General features: G+C 39.6%; 1 protein-coding gene across 5 annotated transcripts in view; it reads left to right on the top strand.

Moving 5' to 3' along the window:
• Nucleotides 1-12,950, top strand: part of slitrk6 (SLIT and NTRK-like family, member 6) — a 49,547-nt gene that overhangs the window by 18,575 nt on the left and 18,022 nt on the right. Inside the window, exons 2-3 of one of the 5 annotated variants that reach the window (XM_055636799.1) lie at nucleotides 3,320-3,434; nucleotides 8,023-8,077. The exons of 1 other annotated variant lie outside the window; for it this stretch is intronic. The gene's annotated coding sequence lies outside the window, so the exon portion shown is untranslated. Of the gene's footprint in view, nucleotides 1-3,319; nucleotides 3,435-8,022; nucleotides 8,078-8,127; nucleotides 8,190-12,950 lie in introns of those variants that run through there. 3 more of the 5 variants (XM_055636800.1, XM_055636798.1, XM_055636801.1) reach the window with 3 other exon arrangements.

Here is a 12,950-nt window from a genome sequence, read left to right as displayed (position 1 = left end):
TGGCTGGGTATATATATTGAAGAAAAGTCAGAGAAAACAAGCTTAACTAACTAAGTAGATATAGGGAAGAGTTATCTCCTGCAAATGCTTGTTGGAATATTTTTGGAAGGGCGGTTAATAGCTTCTTGAAAATAAAGACAGTAGCAGGCATTATGAGAACATATATGTGGCTCATTGGAGAAACAATAAATGCAAACACTGACCCGAATTGCCTCTTCCTATATCTTAAAAGTTTATCATTAACCAAGAATGAGATCATGCACTGACTGGAAAATCACACTTTAGATTAGAAAATCGGACTTTAAAACACCTTAATATGGTAGCGATTGTTAATTTTTCTGAGATTTAAGAAACTAAAAAAATACCTTTTTGTTTATTATGTAGCATGCCTGGCAATGCTTCAGAGCCCAACCAAGGCAGCATTTGACCAAAGGTTTCATTAGGATGCTTAGTAAAACAGATGTCAAGAGGTGCTAAGATAAAAAAACATTTCGATGGTTGGAATTATACTTTGTACAAATAAAGATGGTTGTGGTTTTTGAAGGTCAAGTACCTTAAGAGCAGGTCATTGTTGGAGCAGTTGCTTAGAGTCATGTCCTAGGCTCTGCTAACTTCTGCAGCTTCATCAATTACCTTCCTTCCACCCTAGATGGTCTGTTGGATATGGATCACACATGTTTAGTTCCATTTACAACTTTTTGAAAATGAAGCAATCTTTGCTTTTTACTTTCAAATCGCTGTAGCACCAAATAATGACACAATCCAAAACGAGAGACGCTTAATGACCTCCCTTGACTGGAAGCAGCATTCAACCTTTGTGTTTACATTGTGTGAGCAATAAATCTAAGCAATCACTAAACTAACTCAATTAATATTAATGAGCTAATTTACTGTTACAATGGTATGCATTGCACTAATTTAAGTACATCTTCCTAGGTCCACAAATATGCAGAATTGATATACTTATGAATATCAATGGGATTGAAAATTCATTTGCTTTACATACAAGATTCATAATTTTTTCAGTACCATTTCAATGCCACAAAGAGTTGAAATTCTACTCGAGAGGCTTGCTTGTGAATTTAGCAAACTTAATTTATGATTAATTTTCAAATTAATACCCTCAAATAACATTTCTGAATTTGTGACTTACTTCTATATCTACCTCTCAATTTCATGCTCCTCTTGAGAACTATACAATCTGATCTTTTTATCTTCTTGAATGTATTTCTGGCTGGCAAAATGCTAAATCATGTGGAAGTCCAGAAAGAGGTATAAAGAACATCTATAAATATTATTGCAAGGGTATGTTGTGTGAAATATTTCATGAAGTTCAATGTCATTCTGCTAGATAGAGCTACATATTGAATAATAAATAGCTTAACTAAGGTACATTTAGTTGATAAATAAAAAAAACAAAAGAGTTTAAGAAGACATGATAACAAAGGTGAAACTGCTAATCTGTTATAGAGGACAGAAGGGAAGCACACATTGGTGTTCTGAGAACAGTTAAGGGGCTGTCCCACTTGGGCGACCTAATTGGCGAGTTTAGAAGAGTTTGAAAAAATGACATGTTGAAGACCTCCTTCGACTATGTAGACAACCTCCATTGACTATGTTGAAGACCAGCTTCGACTAGCTACAACTAACTTCGGGAAAATTGGACATCGAAGAGTGGAGAGTGAAGACGACCTCCTTCGATCTCCTTCGACCTCCATTCGACTATGATGAAGACTATCTACAACTACCCTCGATTACCTACGACTAACATGGCGACCTACTACGACTAAACCTACGAGTAAAAAAAAAATCAATTTTTTTCCCATGGCAACATTTTTTTACTCAAAGGTATTTTTTAGCATATTGAAAAAAACGCCGCGACCTAGCTGAGGCCTTGAGTACGCGGAGACCACTCTCGAGCATGAAGGAGAGTTACGAAGACCTCCTACGACCTCGTGTCGACCCTGCTGAGCGTATGAGTCGAGGGCAAACTCGCCAGAACTCGCGTATTAGGTCATCCAAGTGGAACAGACCCTCTATATCAAGAATAAGGAGTTAATTTCACAGCATAATACTGCTGGAACTGTGGCTTGAGTTCTGAGACACTCTTCACTGCCTCAGATTCTTACAATTATCTTAATAGGATAGAGAGATGAGCTCTGGTCAGCTGCAGAACCTTTTTTAGTCATCTGATAAAAAAGATCTACGATAAGCCCAAAAGACATAGCAACTGAGTGAACAAGGGATCTAAAGATGGACAAAGTAAATATTTTGATTCTTTAAATATCTACACATTTAACAAAAAATAAGCATGGGCCATGTCTTTCTTTGTGAATTTATTTGTGTAAAAATATACCATACATGAAAAATTACTTCCCATAACGCAAAGCTAAAATGCACTCAAAATATTCAATTGATATCCTTATTATTAATTGGTTCTACAGTGTGAAGAGATACATTGTATGCTTCCAGTGCCTAAAGAGAAGGGAAAACTTGCCAATTGTAATGGAAGTTTTGTCCACTTTGGACCATTTGGAAAAAATCCACCCACTTTCACCCTCTCAAAAACCTAATTATATTTGCATTTCCTTTGATTGTTCATTTAATATTTATGCAATGCACTGAAATCTAAATAAACTGTTGACGCACCTTGATGAGAGGTGCGTTTACATTTCATGGCAATTTTTTACAGCATGTCTGTGATTTTCTGTGAATAGAGCAATGGGGTCAATTAGCTGAATGGCCTTCTCTGTTTTTTATTACATTTTTCTGATAGGTGCAGGATTATTTTGGTAGTCCATATGCCTGAAGTTGATCCTTTAATCCCTGCTGTACTTCATGATCAAATTCTTAATTAAAGCAAGTTTTGTCAAATAGGAACAAAATGTAGTTAGAATCGTGCTTTGGCATTTCCTCAATTAATTTGTGAGAAAGTTTGCAGAGATCTCAACACATACTTCCTGAGCCCTCTCCTTATGATTGATGGGAAGAACTGCGCTGAAGATAAGATTGGAAGAAAAATACCAACTTGCCATTCAAACAAAATCTAATATAGTTCTCAAATCCCCAACAAACATTTAATTTCTGCTGCTATAAAGCCTCCAAAGTCATTGAGTCTTTATTGGTGCTGTCATTCGAGAGAACACCAGTCCAGGAGCACTTACTACGGCTCAGATGGCACTGATTGAGTCGCCACTCTTGGACCATTCACCCTGGCAGCGCAAATTTGTAAACGCTTCCTCAATGTATTGGACAATAAGTGACATTGATATTACTGTAAAACTGTCAAAAATGAACAATGCTTTTTTTTTTTTTTAAGAACACGTTCAACTTATGCAAATTCACTAAAAACAATCATGACAACTGAGAAAAACAGAGTGCTGGCATTACGCAGCGGGTCAGGTGGTGGAGAGAATGAACAGACAATATTTCAGGTCAGAACCTTCTTCAGACTGATAATACTAATTGAAATGCAAATTGAGATGAAGTTGTTGAAAATAAACAATTTAGCTTCACCTCGCAGTTCTACAAAGTCCGGCGAATGATTTCAAATTATTGGGACTGCACAAGATGTGTCAACTCTAGCTGTTGTTAAACTGAGGGGACAGAAATGAAGTGGGGCCAGCCCTCCAATTGAAAACCTTACAGAATCACCCCTTCCCGTCAGTTTAGGGGTCCATTTGCATCTGGTGCTTCATATACTTCTGTATCTTTGTATGTGCTGCCACTCATCCTGAAGCTAGCTGTACAGGGCTGCTGGCTAGGCATTATGTACAGGACTGCTGTCCAGGCACCACAACATTCATCATGGGTTGTCAAATTCAAAAGGCTGCATACAGAAAATAAAATAAGCATGACACTTTATTTTCAAACCCAATTCATGGGTGCACATGATATAATCAATGCAGATTAAATATGCTTTTCAGACTTAGTAGAAGTATATACTTAATATCAATAATGATCAGAATAAAGTGTAGTTATTGATTTAAAGATGGTTGATTGCAGCAAAAGTATTAGAAAGAAAAAAAATATTTTAGGTATTATTGAAGCAATTCTGACAGTTTATATCAGTAGGCACTATAATTTCACCCTCCGTTACAATCAAACGTGACATGGGAATGTATTAAACCAAGTAGAAGGCCCAGGTAATGTTCTGTGTGACGGCTCAATATTGATAATGCTAAATGGCCTCATGTCAATTTTCAGACCTTTTTAGTATAGTTTTCTTTAGACCTTAGAGATATAGCATGGAAACAGAACCTTTGGCCCACTTAGTCCGCGCTGACGAGTGATCTCTCCATACACTAGCACTATCCTACACACTAGGGAAAATTTGCATTTACAGAAGCCAATTAACCTACAAACCTGCACGGCTTTGGAATGTGGGAGGAAACCGGAGCACCCGAAGAAAACCCACGTGGTCACAGGGAGAAGTACAAACTCCATACAGGCAGCATCCATAGTCAGGATCAAACCCAAGTCTCTGGTGCTGTAAGGCAGCAACCCTACCGCTGCACCACCGTTCCACCCTTTGATATATGAGAAATCTTTACAACTGTATGTGTTAAATAAAACCTGCTGGAATATATACATTCATATATGATACTATGATGGTGCTTGTTGGGTGTAAAAGGTTTCCCCTTCTGACGCCCAGTCTGGTTTCTATTGAGGAGCGGGTAATGGTTTCATTTCTAAGCCAGGATCCAGATCCTGTTGGCATGTGGAGGCCCCAGTTCACTGTGGTACTGTTCACCTTTCAGAATGAGATTCTTCACTGAAGTTTTGCTTCAGATTCATTGCCGGACACAGCTGCTATTTTCTGTTTGGGTATCCCCAGGATGAAAGCATAGCTGAAGAATCTGCCTCACCCAGCATCCATGTATGGATACTGCGTGCCTTAGTGATCAATTGCAGAAGTTAAAGAAAACACAGATGCTGCAATTCTTACATAGAAAAAGAACATGCTGGAAACATTAAGCAGGTTAGGCAGCATCTGTGGGAAAAGACACCGTTGTCATTTCAGGCTCTGGCCCTTTCATCAAAACCAATTTCTGTAATAATAAATGGCTAGAATATTTCTATTCAACCTCTATAACTCCAATTGCATTTCTAGGATATGCAATCTCTTGGTTTACATTATCTCATATATTTTCTTAGCTCTTACATTGCAACAATGAATACACTTCTAAAATACTTGATTGGATTATAGCACATTGATACATCCTGAAAGGATTGTGAAATATTCTGTATATATTTTTCCTTAAATTTATTTAATTAACAAGCTCATTTATAAACTGTTTCAATTGAATCTAAGCTCAACCTAATGAATAAATAACAGCAGCACAAGAATTTATTAAACAGCGTTTACATTTTTGTTTGGACTTTTTTGCTCTTCCTCACAAATTTTGCTCTTCCTTACAATTTGTCCAACGTCACCTCAGTAAGACTGCTCCACGTTGCAAACTCCACACTTTTAAGTCATTTATTTTTTCTCAAGAAAAGGCACCTTGCCAATTAGTTTCTTTCAGGTTAACACAACCTAACACTCAGATATCAACCTTGTGAATTTATTTTTGTAGTCTTTCTGATTATTTGATAATGTAAAGACATGAACTGTACATGTTATTTGAATTGCAGTCTGTAGTCTATAACTAAGTTTCATTGAAGCTACATCATAAACTATCTGCTTTTCATTTCCAACGCCAAAAAAAAAGAATCCCTTGGATGTTGTCTAATTATGGTCATATGTATTTAGTTAAAGTGATTTATGGATTTGTACCCTGACACCACCACATTTTTTATGCTAAGTCTTTGCAAGTAAAGGGAATTCACTTATTTTCTTCCCAAACTTAATACCTCTTTGCTGCATCTATTTTGCAATTATGATTTGAGGCCAGTTCATTGGCTACATTTAAGAGGGAGTTAGATGTGGCCCTTGTGGCTAAAGGGATCAGGGGGTATGGAGAGAAGGCAGGTACAGGATGCCGAGTTGGATGATCAGCCATGATCATATTGAATGATGGTGCAGGCTCGAAGGGCCGAATGGCCTACTCCTGCACCTATTTTCTATGTTTCTATGATATTAAAATGATTGGTGTAGAAAAAGAGTAATTATTGCCAAAGAATTATGTTTTTATTTCACATTAGAGTAAATATATGTGATATCAGAGTGGAAATAAAATGATTTCTTAAATCTTCAAATGAACTTTGCTCCCCTTTTCTTGAAGTTTTCTATATTACTATAAATATTTATTCTAAAAAACACAAACATAACTCATTTTTTTTTCTTGAACCTTATCCAGGAAATTCATCATACTTTGATAAACCTGCTCCGTAGTGCAGATATGATATATTAGTATAAATTTAAATTGTTCTTTGAGTGTGAAAGATGTAAATCTCGAATTCTGTATGTTACTATCAGTATATGTGACTTTACACGAGTGAAAGAGTGTCTATCATCTCTGCAAAAGATAAAACAAAGATCTTGTCTGATTTTGGCATAACATTTTAACTCTATAATACTATGCTTATGTGATAACTGATGTGCATGGAACAGTGTTTGTTTTATTGGTGCAAATGGCCACTGTACATTGGGTGGTGATAAGGAGACACTAGTTTTGTACTGTAAATGTGCTGTCTATTAAAAAAATGAATTGTCATACAGAGTTCTGTTGCTAATTTATTACGATATTTTATGCAGTCCAACAGGTTGTTTTGTTCCAAAACTGCCTTGGGAGAAACACCTTTCTCAGCAGTGCAAAGGCTCAGACTAGCTAGAACAGGATTGCATAGGAGGTTCACATCAGTGAAGTAAAGAAACAAAGAAAAAAAAGTTACCTGTATTCAACAATAGAAACCTGAAAACGAAAAGTAAATAGCCTTACCTTGTTGCACACCTCAATGTCTAGGCAATGCTTCCGATGAATATGATAACACAACTACAAAATGGAAGCCTACAATTGGTCAGAGTATTTGTACAAACACCATTCACAGTTTAGTTTTCCATAAAGTAATTTTACCCTCACTTATAAAAAAAGTAATTGGTCTCCAGGAGGTAAAATTGTGTTTGAGTTATAATGCTATACTGTCAGAACTGGAGATCAGTGGAGTAAGCTTTCCCACAGAGTATAGTGAATGTTGGCAATGGGTTGCACGAGGAGGTACTGGGGCCAGATACTGTTACAATGTTTAAAAGGCTTCTGGACAGGTATTGGGATAGGAAGAGCGTAGAGGGATACATGCCTAATGTTGGCAAATGGGATCAGTGTATGTAGATATCATGGATAGTATGGGCGAGGTGGTGTACATTTCTATGATTTTATGATTCTATGACTATCTTCAATATTACTCACCTTTTAAATATCTAACGTATTCCTCCCCGAGGCAAACTACATTACTGCTTGCCAGCTTGAAAATGATCCATTTACACTTACTGCCTGTTTTCAGACAACCTATGAACACATGCAGTAATCTGTTGCGTGATACAACAGTCCAAATCGCCCCCAAAAAATCAGCATGTTACATATCATCATCTCAAGAAAGAGAAACAAATATACTACTTCAGGGAGAGTGCAGAATGGCCACAATGTTAAGCATCGATGAAACCATCCAGTTGATAAATTGATGAGAACTGGTAGAAAGAGGGAGGAAGTAAAGGGCAATGCAAATTATGTGAAACATAGGTACAAGCAGTCCAAAATACCTAGCATGTCGGCCAGTGTAATAGAGAGAGACAAACTGTGTTAGTAATATGAAAGGATGAGCAACTGCAAAACTGGTCGATCTGATGCATGCAGTGAAAATATACTATCTAAAATTGTTGATTTCGCTAGTGAAACCCAAAGATTGTAAAGTATGCAAATGCAAGATGAAGAATAGTGGAGAAAACAATTTCCAGATACACCCAAATGGGAGAGGAATTAAGAATTAAAGAGACAAGTAACTGGAAGCTATGAGTTCCTTCAAAGACTAAACTAAGGAACTCTAGGAAGTACTCATCCAATTTGCATTTTGTTTCCACAGTGTGGAGGAAACTACACAGTGAGCACAGAATGCAGCACGTTAGATTGGAAGAAGTGTAAGTGAATTACTGCTGTTGGGTCCCTGGATTGTAGTAGGGATTAATGGGAAAGGAAGCTCACAAAGGGATAGGAGAGTATGGCCAAGTGTAATGGGGATTGATGTGAAAGGTGAGATGCGTAAGGAATTAAAAGTATTGCATATGAATGTGCGAAGTATAAGTAAAGTAGATGAGCATGAGGCTCAGTTAGAGGTTGGTAGATATGACATTGTGGGGATTACTGAGACGTGGCTGCAGGAGGATCGGGCCTGGGAACTTAATATTCTGGGGTATACATCTTATAGAAAGGACAGGCAAGTGGGCAGAGGAGGGTGGGGTAGCTCTGCTGGTGAGGGATGGAATTCAGTCCCTTGCGAGACATAGGGACTGATGAGATAGAGTCACTATGGATTGAGTTGTGGAATTGTAAATGCAAGAAGACACTAATTGGTGTTATCTACAGACCCCCCAAATAGTAGCCCGGATGTAGGATATAAGTTGCAGCAGGAGTTAAAACTGGCATGTAACAAAGGTAATGCCATTGTGGTGATGGGGGATTTCAATATGCAGGTAGACTGGGAAAATCATGTTGGTTCCGGACCCCAAGAAAGAGAGTTTGTAGAATGCCTCTGAGATGGATTCTTAGAGCAGCTTGTAATGAAGCCGACCAGAGAAAAGGCAATTCTGGATTTAGTGTTGTCCAATGAACCAGATATGATAAGAGAATGCGAGGCAAAGGAACTGCTTGGAGGCAGTGATCATAATATGATTAGTTTTAATCTGCAATTTGAGAAGGAGAACGTTAAATCGGTCGTATCAGTGATGCAGTTGAACAAAGGGGACTATGAAGACATAAGAGGGGAGCTGGCCAAGGTAGACTGGAAAGGGATCCTATCAGGAATGACGATAGAACAGCAATGGCAGGAATTTCTGGGCATAATCCGGAAGACGCAGGATTATTTCATTCCAAAAAGGAAGAAAGATTCTAAGGGGAGTAGGAGGCAACCGTGGCTGACAAGATAAATTAGGGATAGACTAAAACTAAAAGAAAAGATGTATAACACAGCAAAGAGTAGCCGGAAGCCAGAGGATTGGGAAACTTTCATTGGACAACAAAAGGAAACAAAACAGGCAATACGGGCTGAAAAGATGAAGTACGAAGGGAAGCCGCCCAGGAATATAAAGAAGGACAGTAACAGCTTCTTTAGATATGTTAAGGGAAAAAGAGTAGCAAAGTCAAATGTGGGTCCCTCGAAGGCAGACACGGGTGAAATTATTATGGGCAACAAGGAAATGGCAGAAGAGTTGAATTGGTACTTCGGATCTGTCTTTACTAAGGAAGACACAAACAATCTCCCAGATGTACTGGAGGACAGAGGATCTAAGGTAGGCTAATGGGACTGAAGGATGATAAATCCCCTGGGCCTGATCTGCATCCAGGGTCCTCAGGGAGGTTGCTCTAGAAATAGTGGACGCATCGGTGATCATTTTCCAATGTTCAATAGATTCAGGATCAGTTTCAGTGGATTGGAGAATAGCTAATGTTATCCCATTTTCAAGAAAGGAGCGAGTGGGAAAACAGGGAATTACAGACCAGTTAGCCTGACTTTGGTGGTGGGAAAAATGCTGGAATCAATTATTAAAACAATGGAGCATTTGGATAGCAGTAAAATAATTAGTCCAAGTCAACATGGATTTATGAAAGGGAAATCATGCTTGTCTAATCTTCTGGAATTTTTTGAGGATGTGACAAGTAAAATGGACGAAGGGGTGCCAGTGGATATAGTGTTTCTAGACTTTCAGAAAGCCTTTGATAAGGTCCCTCACGGGAGACTGGTGACTATAATTAGAGCACATGGTTTTGGGGGTAGGGTGTTGACATTGATAGAAAATTGGTTGGCAGACAGGAAGCAAAGAGTAGGAATGAACGGGTCCTTTTCAGAATGGCAGGCAGTGGAGTGGAGTGGAGTGCCGCAAGCCTTGGTGTTGGGGCCGCAACTGTTTAACATATATATTAATGATTTGGAAGAGGGAATTAGGAGCAACACTAGTAAGTTTGTGGATGACACAAAGCCAGGTGTCAGTGTGAACTGTGAAGAGGATGTTAGGAGGTTGAAGGGTGACCTGGACAGGTTGAGTGAGTGGGCAGTGGCATCGCAGATGCAGTATAATATAGATAAATGTGAGGTTATCCAATTTGGCGGCAAAAACAAGGGGGCAGATTATTATCTCAACGGGGTTAGGTTAGGTAAGGGGGAGGTGCAGCGAGACCTGTGCGTCCTTTTACTGTCACTGAAAGTTGGCTTACAGGTACAGCAGGCAGTGAAGAAAGCTAATGGAATTTTAGCCTTCATAACAAGAAGATTTCAGTATAGGAGTAAAGAGGTTCTTCTGCAGTTGTATGGGGCTCTGGTGAGATCTGGAATATTGTGCACAGTTTTGGTCTCCTAATTTGCGGAAGGACATCCTTGTGATTGAGGCAGTGCAGCGTATGTTCACGAGACTGATCCCTGGGATGGCGTGACTGTCATATGAGGAAAGATTGAAAAGACTAGGCTTGGATTCACTGGAGTTTAGAAGGATGAGGAGTGATCTTATAGAAACATAAAGTTATAAAGGGACTGGACAAGCTAGATGCAGGAAAAATGTTCCCAATGTTGCGCGAGTCCAGAACCAGGGGCCACAGTCTTAGAATAAAGGGGAGGACATTTAAGACTGAGGTCAGAAAAAACTTTCACCCAGAGAGTTGTGAATTTGTGGAATTCCCTGCCACAGACGGCAGTGCAGGCCAAGTCACTGGATGGATTTAAGAGAGAGTTAGATAGAGCTCTAGGGGTTAGTGGAGTCAAGGGATATGGGGAGCAGGCAGGCACGGGTTATTGATAGGGGACGATCAGCCATGATCACAATGAATGGCAGTGCTGGCTCGAAGGGCCGAACGGCCTCCTCCTGCACCCTATTTCTATGTTTCTATGGATTAAGATAACAGAGAAGGTGTGGAATCGCCTGTGGTTGCTTGGGAAAGTCCTATAACGTGGAACATTTTGTAGAAATGGTGAAACAGACAAAATAGTCACAAAATGGACAGTCCTTTGTGAATGCTGAAAGAGATAAATGGAAGATGTGTTAGATGGTTGAATCTCATTAAGGTAGTGGTGATTTTGAAGTTTTGTTCGTGGAACCTGGTGGCAGTGAATGTGGAGAACCATTGGAACTCTACCTTGTCATTATCCAGAAGGGATGGGTTAGAACAGAGATGTGAGAAATTGATGAGATGCAGTCAGGAACTGTGTCCATGATAGCAAAGGTGAAGTCACAGTTAAAGAATGGCCACATTTCATGTGGTGTCTAATTGAATGCTTGTCATAAATCCAAATTTGTTATATTCACTGGCTCCCTTTTTATCTGCCCCAATTGCTTCAATTTCAAAGAAGTCAAAGAAAAATAGTTCAGCACGATTTCCTTGTCATAAGACGATATTGAGGCTGTTTAATCATGCTGCACTTTTCTAAGTGCCCTGTTACCTCTTCATTAATAATTGATTCCAACAAATATCTTTCCCACCTCAAGATATTGTCACAATTTGGAGAGAGAATCATATTCAATTGACATTTAAAAAAACAAAGAGACTTTACAACTTGATTCCTGTATGTAGGTCATTGCTCTATGTGCACAAGTTACTACAAATCTCTACTTGTCAAAAGTGGCATTGTTTTATAAGTAGATAGTAGTTTTGCAAACTGTTCTACAGTGTCTTGAGTTTGTAAAGACTATAATATAAATGCAGGTGTCAAGAAATTCACCATTGGTTCGTAATGTTAAATGTGCCATATAATTGTACATTGTGTTCTGTCTCTGAAATTCTAGCCATTGAATCCATTTAGCATTGAACCAAACTTTTAATTATATTCCTACTCTTACATAAAATGACGCTTACAGATTTTGAAATGCCTATTTTTTTATCTAATCATAATAAGCTCACACATGTCTTGCAGATGCAAAAGAGGTTTTAACATATTTTATGATATCACATGTGCAAATACAGTGCAGGACCATTCATTTCACTTGTAGGACATTTAGAACAGGGGTCTCCAAGCTTTTCAGCATGAGGGCCACATTATATATTTGGCATATTTTTGCGGGCCATAGGAAAAAATGTTAGTTTTATAAATTTATCATGAAATATAATTATCATGAAATACAATTATCAAGCAAGTAAAGAAAAAGACAGTAATCATGTATTTTTACCGAGGTGGAGGCCTGGCACCAACTCACCCTGACTCTCGCACAGCTCTGGGCACATGCGCACACACAAACACACAAACACCTACTCATTCACTCACCCACTCGCACACTCACCAGGGCGCTGCACTGGCAGCAGCCTCTACCTACAGCCTGTCTGTTTTTTCTGTCTTTTTTATTATTTTTAGTTAGACTAAAGTGTTGTGTTAGGGGGAACTTTAACTTTTCTATGTGGGGGAGGGGGGCAGGGTAAGGGGGAAACCGTTTCCCAGTCTCTTCCTGGCGGGGACGCGACTATTTCTCCGAGTCGCGTCCTCGCCCCCCACCTCGCGGCCTACCAGCTGGACCGGAGCGGCCTTTCCTGCCGGGGACCGGGAACCGGACCAGGGCTGCTACAGCGGCGGCGCAGCGCTGGAGTCACCGCGGAGCGGGCGATACCTACCTGGGTCGCCGTTTGGAGCTCCGGAGCGTTGAGCCGTTGCTCCAACATCGAGGAGCTCTGGTGCGGAGAGCTTCCAACGCGGGCGGCGCTGAACAACACCGAGGAGTCCTGGGGCGCCTTGTAGAGGGCCTACAGCAGCAGTCTCCACCCGGCGCGGCCTACGGACATTGGAAGCAGCAGACTCCGGTAGGAGGGGGCCGACTCTGT

Source organism: Leucoraja erinacea, chromosome 6 (genome assembly GCF_028641065.1).
Source record: "Leucoraja erinacea ecotype New England chromosome 6, Leri_hhj_1, whole genome shotgun sequence".
Taxonomy (NCBI): Eukaryota; Metazoa; Chordata; class Chondrichthyes; order Rajiformes; family Rajidae; genus Leucoraja; species Leucoraja erinaceus.
Note: the sequence above shows the minus strand (reverse complement) of the source record. Positions and strands in the feature narration are given on the sequence as shown.